At 34.6% G+C, this 15242-nt stretch overlaps 1 protein-coding gene across 2 annotated transcripts in view; it reads right to left on the minus strand.

The window, feature by feature from the left end:
- Positions 1 to 11937, minus strand: part of LOC116309076 (ephrin type-A receptor 4) — a 39013-nt gene extending 27076 nt beyond the window's left edge. The window contains exon 1 of one of the 2 annotated variants that reach the window (XM_089038305.1): positions 11919 to 11937. The gene's annotated coding sequence lies outside the window, so the exon portion shown is untranslated. Of the gene's footprint in view, positions 1 to 2438; positions 2540 to 11918 lie in introns of those variants that run through there. The other variant, XM_031719620.2, reaches the window with a different exon arrangement.
- Between the last annotated feature and the right edge of the window lie 3305 nt (positions 11938 to 15242).

Here is a 15242-nt window from a genome sequence, read left to right on the forward strand (position 1 = left end):
GCAATCACACAAATCCGCAGGAAAAAAAAAAAAAAAGGCGCGTACTTTTGTCCGTAATCTGTTGATCCAAATGATAAATAAAATTGAAATTTGCCAAAAGTGATAAGGAAAATGAATTCTTCATTTTACAGTTCCGTTCAGTGACCACAAATAATAGTTATTCCAAGGCGAGGTTGGAATTGCCGTGCATCATAAAAACTATACTTTTGCTATTCTTTGAAACTCCAACCTCGACTTGGAACTATTATTCGTGGTCACTGAACGGAATTGTAAAATGGACTATTCAATTAAGATCAGCCATGTGCGAGTGCGAGTTCTGCGCATGCACATGCAAAATGAAACATTTTTCCATTTCCATTTCCAATATTCAAAAATCTAGTTCAAGAGTTTTTTTTTGTTTTTTTGTTTGTTGGTTTGTTTGTTTGTTTGTTTTGTTTTGCTTTTTGTTTTTGTGTTGTTTTTTGTTTTTTGTTTTTTTTTTCGTTTCGTTTTGTTTTGTTTTGTTTTGTTTTTTTGTTTTTTGTTTTTTTTTTTGTCTGCCTCTTTTAATGTATCTTTTTCCCCTGGAGTCAACCACTAATCTCCCAATGTTTTCAACTTTTCGTTATTACAAATACATTGCTTACAAGATGACCAAAATACCGTTAACTTAACGCTCCTAAAACGCAATTTGGCACCTTAAATAATTGCTGATCCATAGCTTCGGGTAAAATCCTTTGTGAAGGCTTGAGTTTTCCCTTTTTGATTGAGAAAATTAGGTTTTAATATAAAATTTTATCTAAAGTGATGGAAAACAAATAATAGCCCGGAATGATCATATAGTGGCTAGATTTAATGATAGTCTCTTGCACGTTATGTTCTGCTAAATGCTATAGTATTTGGAATGTTATCTGTACTGATGGAAATAAGAAGCAAAGTTCAGTATCGTAAAAAAAGCAATCTTTTATAAGGGGCTGGATTTGACTTGGTGATCGATCTGAGTTGAATCATGAAAGGTGAAACTGGATTTATCTTAACGAACCTGGTATTTGTTCGTGCTAAATAATCATGCCCTAAGCAGTATTGATCGTTTGAAAATGAATGAGTTTGTAAGATATGTTGACTTCGAGCAGAAATAATATAAGAAAAAAAATGTATATTTTGTGCTTAATTAACTTTATCTCACGAGTTTATCAGCGAAAGAGGATAAAAGAAAGAATGAATGCATGAATAAATGAAAGAAAGAAAGAAAGAAAGATTTTACAAAACTATGGCACTGCTTTTCTACCCGTATACTAGGATAAACTTTACTATTATTAATTATTCTGGCTTTGAAGTGATTTTTTACCTAAATTCGACGTTTTTGCCCTCAACAGAATAACAAAATTGATTGCCCTCAGGAAAGAAATACCCGATCTTGAGAAAAAAATACATTCTAAGAGTGAAAACCCTTGTTTTGCTCGTAAAAATGATGAAATGCTACTCGAAAAATCATTAACTGTTTATTAATCTGATATATTTGAGAAAAATTCCAAGGAAAAGTTGGGAATTACTGAAATGCAGTTTTAACCTTGAAAAACTGAAACAAATAAGTAAAGAAACCAGGCGACAAAATGTAATGACGTAACTAATATTAAATGTGTTCTGCATCAACAAATACGGTTCTCATGGATTGTGCTTTCCCAACTTGATAAATTCAGTTAAGGTGTTAAAAATATTGCATTCATGAAAAAGGGATAAAAAATCACGGCCATATAAAACATGAAATCTTGTTAATATCTTTATTATTTTCCATATGAATCCATATGAACGTAGAAAAAAAAAAACTGAGAGAGTTTTCAATAAAAAACGTCATTCGTTCGTGTTTGTGTGAACGCCGTACCGAACGGATAACTTAAGTGACTCGAATACCGACAGGAGAGAACGTAGCCACAACAATAACGCTATAAAACTTGCCGCGCACTTGTGTTTGAAAAAGAGATACAACAATATATTATACAGAGGCATTAGATTAAGTAATGCACGAAAATAAATTGATCTGAGTATGGTCAATAAATGTGCCTGATAGTCCATCCTATGTCATGTGATTATCTACGAGCTTCACAACATGGGGCGGTTAACGAACACTTGCTCTACCAATCTCTCGATGTAAGCTTGAGCTTACGTTTTTTTATTTAATATAGAAGGGTAGAGCTCCTCTCAGAATCAAATTGATTGATACCTAAAACATTGTTGCCTCTTGTTGTTGTGTTCATCGTAATCTGGCTTACCGTTGGGTAGATTTCCTTCTTTTGTATTAACTTACAGGTAACGAATTGATTGAATTGGATCCAATTCAATGAATAATACATGACTTGAACTATCCTCAGTGAAGAACCACACGGCTTATTTTTCGAGGCTCAAAAACTGTTCTCTTCAAAACACCAAGGCTAAAAACTATAAGATTCATTCTCAAATACCTTTGAACTCTAACCAACTTTTCCCAAATCAAAGGTTGATCATCCCTAGCATTGAACACCTGATCCGATCGGTTCTTTTCTTTGGAGCGCCTAAATACACCACGCATTAGACTAGTGTATGTAAGGAAGTAAGGAAAAGTGGCACCTCTTTCTATATGTATTACCATCTGATGAATGGATGCTGTCAGTGGATGATAGATTATCCGAACTTACGCAAAGCACTGTGGTTAATTAATGGTTTAAGCAACACATTAATCAAACCAAGTTTCTCATTTGTCGGAAGATTTCTTTTAGCCATCCCTGTAAAATATTTTTATTTGATGTCGTTACCACAAATCGTCTTTTTTATCCATTAAACATTTCTTTCCGTTTGTCATTATATGATCATTGTAGCACTTTATTTTTCATATTTTTACGATTTTCAGTTAATGTTTTTTTTAAGAGTATAGTTTAGCCTGCCAATGGTGGGGCTGTTCATTCATTGCTCTCGAGTCTCATGAAATATGTAAGCAACTCAGATTTCTTAGAGAAATATAGTCATGATATAGTTTTTGATCTTCATTTATAATTTTATTGTTGTCAACATAAAGTATCATAATAATGGCACAAATTATCTGAATCACAAAGGAACGATTTCTCGACTCTACAAACTTTTAAATGTGTAATCTAGCTTGTTACGATGCCGTCGCGAGAGATCGACTGCTTTGTTCTTATGGAGGAAGTCCTCCTATTTCATGCTTTCAGCAGTGATCTATGTCTTCGGTTGATGATATCAGTTACTATTCAATGGAGCACGTGGATTTTGAAGAGCCACTTCTCTTGCATAGAATAGCTAGGAGATTAAAAAAAGCAAATGGGGATTTGCAAGACGATAGACAACAGACCGTCTCATGAACCGCTAAGCCGAAATCGTTTCTCTTCCCTACAGACAGATAAAGCATCTCTATAAGGCATGTTCACCTATATAAACATCTCATCAACCACCAAACTGTCGTTGGTGACTCCAAGAAACTTCCCGAACAAAACAAGTCTAGTTCTAGACACTTTGAATTATTTAACGAGGGAAGCTTCCAAGATTATTCCAACTGACCAGGACGCTGTCATAATGAAAATATATAGGAGAAAAACGATCACAATTAGAGGGTAGCATAGTTTAAAATCGGTGCTTTAAGGTTGGATTTGGTTAATGTTTGATGTGTTGTCACCGATTTGTCCAATTAATGCTTGAGAATCAAAGTAGAGAAAATCCCCAATGATTGGATTTGAGATTGTTTTTCTTCTACAACATATAGACGCAGAAATTCCCCCCAAAGAATTATATATGCAAATTAACTCGTATGACTTGCTAGACGTGTTAATGTACCGGCCAACACTATCATGCACCTGCTAGAGGTCGCGATTATTCGCATACAAATATCGACGTGTGTTTTATCGGGATCAGATTTTTTAGAACCGATCCATAATATCTACGGAAAACAAATAGACACATGGATAACTAACTTCAATGTACTTCCCTTTAGAGTACGTAGCTATATCTTATGGACATGTAGAACGATTTCAGAACGGAATAAATATATTTTTCTGTAAACTTTCCTCTCAGCGGTGTTTTCTAGTTTTAGACAAAACAATAAAATAATTCCATGAAAAGTTAATTATAGGTTACATAAATTCTTTGGACCCCTGTGTTGGGTAATTCTTTGTTTTCTTCTTAGCGTGCAATTTGCTTTAATTGTGTGGCTTATATTTCAGCTGTATGGAATGAGGTTCGGTGACAAAGGCGCTTTGAACAAAGTCGTCCCGGAATCAATAGAGACAATTTTGCCATCTACTACTAAATGCCTTTGCTTTGTACTGCAGATTGTCCGAGTTTTTATCTCACAAAGTATAGATGCAGAAAATTAAACATTAAAAATGCAAAATACTGCACAAAGAATGTCGTGTTCCACGACCAAAAGCAAGCATGAGTTTTATCCGGAAACCCTGAAACAACCTCTGGGTTGATCGAAGTCATAACACCACGGCAAACTCATGCACAGTTAAAACCCGAAAGGAAACTCTGGGCGTATCGAAGTCAGGGCACGGCTAACTTACAGGGCAAACTTTTAATTCCGAGCGTTAGGTTTCGTGGAGGGAGGAAACTCCGGAGAACCTGGAAAAAATCCTCGGATGCCTACGCAAGGAAGATACCTAATAACAAACCCTATTCACATTTGATGTTGAGCCAAGGAATCGAGCCTGAAACCCGAAGGAGACTTTACGTTCAGCATATAAGAAAAAACAAAGTAATGAAAAGTATTCTGTGTTGTGTATAATAAGAAAATATGTATGAATCGTATTATATAAACAACATTGTCTTGCCAAGTTTTTGCTTCTCATATTTACACTGTTGGTGTTTTAACGCGATGACTCTAGCCATAACTCACTGAACAATATTCACTACATATGCAGAATTCCGTCGATCACAAGATATCTTCCTTAAAATAGATCTAGGTTATTTCTGGACTAGTTGTAGCGCCATTAAAATTCAACATTTCTAGAAATTATTTTTGTTTTCTTTTTTTGTTATTTGTGATTGTCCACCGGTCCTCTCAGACTACAGTTTTTATTGTAGGTTATTTTTTAACAGCTGCAACAAAGACGTACTACGTAATTCCATATCTTAAAAATCCATCTTTACATTTAGAGCTAATAATACAAAACTATCGTACAATGCAGTGATAGTCATGATAACGTTTCACTTCAAGGTCTTTCATTTGTTGTGCGGAGTGCTTTTAAGGTTATCATTTTACAAGCAGCGGATATAAATGGGAACGATTTTCATTGAAGCCTCTTTTATTGTAACAAGAAAATGTTTAATCCATTCCAAATTTAGTACTTTTTTTCTTCGCGTTAATTAAACTTGTCTTTGAGCGCCGCTTCTTTTAAAGAATCATTTTAAGAGAAATCAAGTCATTTGAAAACCTTATAAGCAACCACAAAAATTCCTAACAAGGATGGCGGTCGCTTTGAAGAGGCTTAACTGTATATTCATGCTATTGCGATGGTACGCTTTTGTTTTTTTTTCTTTTAACTGAACTATCTAAACGGAGTTCTTTGGGCAGATCTTCAATCGATGGCTGCAGATAAGCCGCAAAACGTTTTAATTTCTGCAGGACATTTAGTGTTTTGAGCTGTCTAAAGTGAGTTCCCATTATTCTTCGTTTGCAACCACGTGTATTTTGCTGGTGCTAAAGTACTTTTTGGTTCCAATCAAAAAACAATCCTTATGACCATCGTAGAGCTACTTATAATACAACGCTGAACAAAAAATTGGAGCATTAGAGAATTTCTAAAACGAGCTATGAGCGAACGAAGTTACCGATATTTTAGTGTAAATGCCTATGGCGAAAACTCGCTGGATGATATCTAGTATCATCCAACATGGCGGCCAAAATTTCAAAAAAAAATATTTATTGACAAAAATCCATCAAATTCACTTCAAACATGTACAAATCTAATTTATAAACTTGTACAACACTAAAAGATTTTGATTTGGGGAACATATATGTATTCCTTCGACTTTTCAGACACGTATTGAGCGTAAGGTGAGGATTACCAATTAGAAAATTAGATTCGCACAACTTGAAAACAAAGCGATGAAACGATTTGAAATTTTCTACACTTAGTGACATCATAGTTCTCTAAATGATATCGAAGAATCGAGTTTCTAGCATTCATAACTAATTTTATGTTGTTATTTTCTTGGCCTATGACGTCACGTGCAAATGAAGAATTACCCATGATGTAAAGTTTTTGGGCAGTTCATCAATAGCTGCAGACAAAACTTAATGGATAATGAATTTCCAATAGTTCTAAATTCTAATTGAATTTAGTGAAGGCAGTGCCTTTCAGTAAAAAATAAATAAAAATAAAAAAATAAATAAAATAAATAAAAAAGGAAAAAATCTACATCTAACACACTAGTTTCGCATTCAATGCATACCGCTGTTTTTAAAGACCACAGACTCATTTGCACATGCTTATCCTCGTTTATAAGTCAGCTATTCCCAGATACCATCAAAAGCTAGTTCTGTGGGGTCTTAAAACATTGATATTGTTGAAGCCGCTCATTTCTTTACATTACTGTTGACTTTTGCAAATGATTAGCTCTTAAAACGAGTCTTTAGTCATAAATCACAGCGGCTATTTATACCGAATGATTAAAGGTTTTTTTGTCAAAGTCTTTCCGGCATTTCTCTAACCATCTTCATTCTTGATCATAAGTTGAGGATACTCTATTATAAGTTGTTCATTCCTTTCTGATGATCGATTTGAAGTCACGCATTCTCTCTTACCTCCCCCATCACCCCAGGCTCCATATCTTCTTGCACCCTCCCCAACGTTAACCCCCTCTTCTCCCCTCTGATGATCGATTTGAAGTCACGCATTCTCTCTTACCTCCCCCATCACCCCAGCCTCCATATCTTCTTGCATCCTCCCAAACTTTAACTCCCCCTCCTGGTTATTATCCGAATGTAATTTATTTGTATATAAATATTCCTTTGACTTCACCTATTAGAAAGCAAATTATTGTATATCCATTGGTGAAAGATTGCGGCACGTCTCGCAGCTTACTGTTAGTTTTACGCGCCAAATTATTTTTAAGCTAAGCACAGTGGAGATGTACGATCTGCCTCAATTCGACATCTTAGACATTTTAAAAGCCAAAAAAGCTAGGGTCTTGAATTGAGAACCTGCTTCAAACAGGCATTTCATTCAACATTACAAAACGGTTGGAAGATATGTATCACATTTAAGGCTCGTTGGAATACAGCCAGGTACCTTAGTATCTCATGCAGCTATAGGAGACAGCTGATGAGACCTATCAGGTTCTTTCTATACCAATACAGTCAGTGTCAACAAAGCCTGAATAGTAGTTGCAGGGAATTCGAACGGATTGGCGGATATGTTCACGTGCTAGTTAGGGGTGGCTTACTTTTCATCTCCCTCATAAATCAGAGTTTCTTTAATGTATTGTTTTGAGCATTTCTACTTGGCTATCAATCCTTTTAAATAAAGGACACCTCAGATGACGTTCACCCACTTTTGGAAATTATATTTCAAAGCATGACTAAGCTACCTTGCAACCAAGCTTTGCAAAATGGAATGACATGTCATCTGTTCAAAGTAGAACAATTTAAAGTGGATTTGGTTGATCATTATCCAGACTTACAGTCATTCCATTGTACAGTACATTATATTTCTCTAATGTTGACTTAGTCACAACTAAGAGCCAGGGGATAAACGGTTGATCGATCACCCTGTTTAACTCTTTTCGCAAGACCAAAGAAATGCGGCTTATTTACCTATTAGGCACTCTTAGTCCCAACGGGATTAATGAACGCTTTGCTTTCAACTAACCCATTCTTTTGTCTTTTCATTGGTTTCTTTTGTCTTATTCTCATTATATAAACACTCCTCTTTCTCTTTTACTCCAACGAAGGAAGGACTAGCGTCCGAAACGTCAGTAAGTTTTTTCATCTTTTCACGGTGTATAATTTACCTTTTTATCAATTCCTGTTTAACTCTGTTTAACCCTTATGAAACCTGTTTAACTTGATTCTTTATTTTAACTTTATATGTTCAACAATACTTCTATGTATATGAGAACATATATAAACTATGTATAGTACTGCGGTTGAAATGCATCGAATTGAGCTGATCCTCGGAGTATATCAAACAACTTATGCAACTGCAATTTAAAGACTCGGAAAAAAATATGAGTCCAAAACTTCGGAATCTTCTATGTATGGAAGGTTACCTTACTCTACAGACCAGGACTAAAGAGTCACTTTATGACAATCACTTAAATCAACAATAATAATAATAATAATAATAATAATAATAATAATAATAATAATGATAATAAAAAGAATAAAATAAAAGATAATTAAAAAAACACGACGTATCTTAATCCAAAATATAATATAGTTCAGCAGATATTCTCAGCTCCTTACTAGCTCTTTTTCAATTTATATTACATGGAGTACTAAGTTTATCCATTGTTATGGACCTCTTCGGACTTTTCCTTATGAACCTTTGATCTTTTATATCCGTCTAGCGCATCGTTAAGTGCTTGGACACGCTCAGACTGCAAGAAACATAGCGGAATTTAATTTTGTTCCAGAGCCAACATGGCTGCGCAAAATGGAAAGCATTTCTGCAAATATTTTTCTTTCAACTATTTTTTACTCTATGTTTTTCTATTCAAAGTTTTTTCTGGGCTTTTCTTGGGCGACAAGCAAGTTCTTGTGAAAATAGAAATCTTTTACGCCCCGCCTAAGGCAACCTGAAGTGATTGGATGTGAGACTACGAGGAGGAAAGGTGTATGTTCATTTCAGCCAACATGGCTGCCCCGTGCATGAACTCAAAAGGCCCATTAACAGAAAATGAATTCGTTGACAGCATTTTTTATATCCCGGAATGCACTTCTTCTATATACCCGCCTCACACATCCTGAACTGAGTGTTTGGATGCGATACAACAGGCAGTAAAGGCACTGATACGTTCAAGATCCAGCCAACATGGCTGCCGCGTGTACGAAAAGACCATTAACAGGAAATAAATTCTTTGACAGTATTTTCCTCCCTTAAGATATGCAGGAATGCACTTTTTATACAGTCTCATGATTTTATACAGAATGACTTTATGTATTGACTTATGGAACTGGCCGGAGTGAAGATTAGGCCACATGTGCCGATCATATTAAACTACCGAGAGTCTCAGGAATAAGATGCAAAATTTTTTGAATGCAAAATTGCATTAAAAAAATGAAAAGCTTCAGCGTTTATATATTGCTGTAGATTCGATTAGAGTGCAAACAATATAAGCGTGAAACTTTAGTAATACTAAATAGCACAATTTCATGCAAATTCCATTGTTATCTATTGTTTAACTAACACTATTTTGTAATATTTAGTAAATTGTGGTTCACGGATTTAATGTGGTCACTCTATAACTTTGTTGAGTAGTGAACTAACTTTCCTTTTTACCTAAATTTTCTTGCAGTATACCTAATCGACTAACGTGTTGCTACGTAAGTTACCACCCAATTCAAACCTTCTGGGAAATAAATTTCATTAATTGTTCGTTATATTTTGGTTTCAGAGTTGAATTCGTAGAGACAAATGCTTCTATTCCCAGAAGGTTCGAATTGGGTGGTAACGTACATAACAACACGTTATAGCCGATTAGGTCTATTGTCGTAAGGTAGGAAAGTCGTATTTGGTACATTATTTTATTCCTGTCAAAAAACAATGTGTATTTAATAATTCACGTGTGCCATACGCCTAAAGCCTAGGCCTCCCAATCAAGTCTTAATTTTAAGATATCGGACGTGGACTATTATTAGTTGGCAGCTGGTATGGTGGGCGGGGTGAAAGGGGGTGAGATCAGTGTTTGGTTAGATCTTAAAGTCAACAGCGCGTACGAGTAATTCGTTTTCCGTTAAAATTAATGAATGGCGTACGTGGGCGTTTCTTGTTCGATTTGAAACAATTACAGTCATGAAATGCAACCGAATGGGTTATTTGACTCTCAATCCATGCACAAGCATATTTTTGTTCGACCGAAACAATGCATTCTGGTATAGCTTGGGTAACGCAGGCAGGCAACAGTGCAGTAACCCTCTTTAGCTTTAGTGTATGTATGTATGTATGAATGTATGTATGTATATATATATATATATATCTTTTCAGAGAACCATGTATCATTCTCACTTGACACTGAATAACATTTTTTGTTTGAGTTGTATCCATATATTCATTCATGCATTGTCTTCTCAAGCAAAACAAAGAGTTGATACTCTAGGGAATGCACGTAGTCTGAAACGGGAAAATATTACGCCCAAGATAGAAAGCTCTAGATCTATATTAGTTATGATAAATAAGGTATGTATATACTCAATCTAAACCAGAAATACTATAAGCATGCCGAGACTTTTAACTTCAGTTTTATTGTATAAATACAAGTTGCAGGATGTGGAATGCAATTTTACAAGTTTAATAGACGAGGCGACGCTATAATACAAACGCTATATTAAACTTATGGCATTAAGGTTGCTATTCTGAGGCATTTGGAAGTGTTACAATTGCATTGCTTGTTTTGTTTATCCCTTTATCTCGGTCGAATAAATCTTTTTCGAATGCAAAAAATGACTACTGTCAGTTCCCTGATTTATTTACTCTTTACTAGATCTATATGTTAAAAGCTTTGTTTTAGAGTCAAAATATTTACACTACGAGCGTTAAAGTAAAGTATCCACAACTTCAACCGACAACACCCTAAGCACTTTGAATTCTACGGACTCTTATTTGAGCACATGAATATTCTACTCGAAATTCAGTGAGGCTAACGCTGAGCAACGGAGAATTGGAAACTGTAGAATTTTATCAACATTAGCTTTTTTTGCTATATCAACAGGCATGTGGCCGCTAATTCTTTTCAGTGCTTTTTTTTATCTTGCAAGTAATGATTGCAGACTACCTGCAGACCACATCGCGAAAGAATAATCCCTTTCACAGTTCCCTTTTAAGATGGCGCAGGGAACTGTGAAGGGGACTATTGTTTTCAATTATTACATTATCACCCGAGAAATCGTGTTTTTTTTTTTAAATCGATATATGTAGGAAACACGTTATTGTTTTTATACGAGACCCCAGATTAGAGAATTCCAATGCTTCAAAATATTTTTTTTTCAAAATCTCTATTTTCTAAATGCTGTTTCTGCTCATAGCATTTGTTTCACTAATAGAATAACTACAAACTAGAAAAAAGCAAAGAATACGATAATATACGTGAAAATGGGCTGAAAATAGAATTCAGAATGGCAAAGCGGGAGAAAGGAATCGACTTGTTTTAGGATCTAAAAATAGGGCTGAAATTTGACGGCTTTCAAGTCTCCTACTTTCGCTTTAGTTTACGGTAGGCTCCCTCTTGACTCGTCAATATTTTATCCGTTCAAACCGTATCCTTTAATATAAATTTCCAAGTGAATTCAGTCGCGCAGAATAAGCTCTCTGTTAGATACGTACAAATCAATTAAACTCCCAAGGAGAATTATGATCCCTCTTACTGAGACTTGAGACTTCCTAGCATTTGAAAGCATTCGAAATGTAACGACTTCCATGTATTTTGCAGTAAAAATAGAAGCACGATAGGCGATAAATTCTCGCAATCTTTTATACAAAAAATAAAAAACTGTTTTCTTCTAATTTGACGGGAAAATAAATAAATAATAATTTAGTCATATGGTCTCTTCTTGGCCGACGAATCGAAGTATTTTTTTTTTGAGAGAGGAGCAAAGTCGTATTTAAGAGTACAAGCGCTTGCGAAAATCATCATAATCCACACAGTAAGTGATTCTTTTCTCTAACCATTATAATTTTTGATATCGTTTTATACCAAACATATACACCATATACAGAGCTTATAGTACTTACGTGAAAAGAGCCAAGCAGTACCATATAGAAGCGTCGAAAGCCCTGTGCCTTCTCTTCCCTTATGTACACTACACTTAATGATGCATTGGTGTACTTTGCTGTAACTGCGCGCCAATCACGTCTGATCTTTCGTTCCAGTTCAAACAGTATAAGGGGCTGGACTATTAACTCATGATGATTACATTGACGACACGTCACATCCTCAATTGTCTTCAAATCCAATGTTTTCTTTTTTTGTATTCAAGTTGTCTAGATTTCAATTTCTCTCATTTGAACCTCTTATGGTTTTTTTTTTAGCTTAATACTACAGTTCTCCCACGCTTGTCTCGAATCGAACCCGTTTCCTTCACCGCTCCAACTTCAACTCAGATAACATAATGTACAGATCCCCTAAGGCCATTACTACATCAAACGTTCAAAAAAATCAATAAGACAAGGTAAAGCTATGTTTATTAACGCACTACCTTCATATTTCTGACCCTAAAGTAAGTTCAAAGGCGCCAAAAGATAATCTTCGATACGCGTGCTTAATAAAACCCAAATGGACAAAACACGAGCCGAGCTTATTTGATATATCTACTTTCGGAAGAGAATCGCACGAACTGACCTAAGCTTCGTAACTTAGGGGATATTAGTCTTCACTGTTTACGTTAGGAATGTACATTGTTGTTGTTTTGGTGATCAGGATGGGAAATCGGCTTCAAAAATGCAATGAGAGTTAAATTGTTTCATTACATTTCTGAAATGTTATTCTGTAAATAGCAGGGGGTCGGATTTCTGGCTCCAAAGCTGGAAGTAAAGAGTAATGAAGCAATGAAGGTGAAATAATCTGTCTCCACATTTGTTAAAGGACTAAGTAAGGAGAACTAGAATAGGAAAAACGATGTCAGGTTTTGATCAAGGTGTCATGATTTAATAAGTTATATCCCGTGTGAATAATCCTACTTTGATTATCAAAAGGATCCTTTGCAGAGACAACAATTGGCTTTTTTTTCCCTTTTTTTCAAGCGTGTTTTGGAAAGGGTCTTTCGTATTGTTCTATTTGTTTGGATTGAATGCTTCCTTTCATAATTTTTTCTTTCCTTCTTTCTTTTCTTTTACCTTTATTGCATTCCTTCTTTTTCCCAGCCAACCGTTTATTCGTCTGTCCGTCCATTTCTTCCCTCTTCCTTTCCTTTCCTTTCCGTTTTTTCTCTTGGGGGGGTGGTTGAGTTTCTGGATATCCTTTGGACGGAACTCTGGGATTACTTCTGTTATTTATTTCTTTCTTTGTTTCTGTATTTCTTTCTTTCTTCTTTTTTTGATTCTTTCTTCTTTCTTTCTTTTTCTTCTTCTTTTCTTTCTTCTTTCTCTTCCTTTCTCTTCTTCTTTCTTCCTTTCTTTCTTTTCTTTTCTATCATTCGTTGCACTGGAATCGTGAAGAATAATAGACATTTTCGTGTAAGCAGATTTCTTTCCATTCTAAAATTCAAATAAACTCGTCTTGGCGAAAATAATTGATTCCTTCTTGATTATTATAGTTCTTATCGTACATTCCTGACAAAGCCGATGAAGTGCAGGAAATTCAGAGTGTTGTTTATGCATTGTCCTAATGTGATTGGAAACTTTGAAATCATTAGTGACATCAAGGTAATAAGCCATATTTATATCTTGCTTCCCGAAACGAGATTAAAATGATTGATTTGCCGTTGCCGTTGCCGTTGCCGTTTTGTTTAAAAATTCATTAAATCTCTTTAGAAGGATCGCATTTTCAAAATATTACTCTCGGAACTGTGGATCGTAAAATGAGAGAAAAATAGAAATGAAAATGAATGAAGGGGAAATGAGAATTGAAGATGGTAGAAACAAGATTATCATACTGAAGCAAAAATAAAAGAAATAAAAAAAAAAAAATAAAAAAAAAAAAAAAAGAAGAAGAAGAAGAAATCTCTTTAGAAGGATCGAATTTTTAAAATAGTACTCGGAACTGTGGATCGTAAAATGAAAGAAAAATAGAAATGAAAATGAATGAAGGGGAAATGAGAATTGAAGATTTCAGAAACAAGATTATCAGACTGAAACAAAAAAAAGAAGACAAAAAAAAAAAAAAGAAAAAAAAAGAAAGAAAGAAGGAAAGGAAAGGAAAGGAAAGGAAATAGGAAAAAGGAAAAAGGAAAAAGGAAAAAGGAAAGACTGAAAGAAAGAAAAGAAAAGAAAAGAAAAATGAATAATTGAACTGGACGAAATAAATAAATAAATAAATAATTGGAATGAATTAATTAATTTAAATAAAGGACAAGAACCGGCATCTCTTCTAGTGGTCTCGGTCCCAAAATGAGAGTAAATAAAGCAAAGTTAAGAAAAGGAATGTAATGAGAATGAAGGAATCGAGGAAAAAAGAAAAAAATCATATCATCAAATCACAATGAATGAAGGATTCGTTATGCCTTCTCATTTATATTCTGGACGAAAGAGGAGATTTGAAAAAGAAATACAATAAATTCTGTTAATGATATCAGATAAAAAAGGCGAAACGAGTAAAATGGTAACATACTTATTTATTCTATTGGAATGGAAAGCCAAAGAGATTTTCGAATTTCTTTTTTTTATTTTTTATTTTTATCGCGAATTAATGAAAAAGAATATAATAAGAATAAGAATAAGAATAAGAATAGAAAAATTGAAAAATTTTGAAAAACAAACTCAATCATCAGAGGGAGTAGATTTGGTTATCATTTCAATCAATAGACTCAAAAAACCCAACGTACTTTAAAGTATGTATCCCATGTATAAAGACACTGATAAGACTGCCAACGTTGATAAGCGGCTAATAGTAACAAAAACCTATACAATATTCGCTGATATTTGTTTTGTACACGACAGCTATTACAACGGACATTTTCAAATCCTAGTGTGCCGATAGTTGCAAACGATTTACCGCCGAGAGAGCTTGATCGCTAGCCTAATTAAAACGCAGTGTAGAAAATATAAGACCTTGATTTTTACTTTAATAATATAAATATAAAATACTTTGAAGACAATGAAGCTGTTTAATTTTCTCTTCAAGTAGAAGCACCATATTTAGAGTATAGTCAGAAGGTTAGGTTGGAATGGTGATTGCACTGATTGACTGTCACATTGGCTTCCTGGAGATGATTATTATCGCTGCGTTTAGCAATGAGACCTATCGTTATTCGTATCTAATGATAGGGTTATTAAGTCTCCATTTTGTGTGGAAATATGAGTGAATACGTACTATTCTGTAAATGGTATGTAAGGAAATGAAGACTGTTTAGGTATTAGTGCGGTATGTTTGTTGAAGAAACTGTAGAAATAGTACATTGT

The sequence above is a fragment of the Actinia tenebrosa genome, unplaced genomic scaffold (assembly GCF_029948245.1).
Source record: "Actinia tenebrosa isolate PJP-AT-01 unplaced genomic scaffold, QUT_ActTen_1.0 PGA_scaffold0__85_contigs__length_37466705, whole genome shotgun sequence".
Classification (NCBI taxonomy): Eukaryota; Metazoa; Cnidaria; class Anthozoa; order Actiniaria; family Actiniidae; genus Actinia; species Actinia tenebrosa.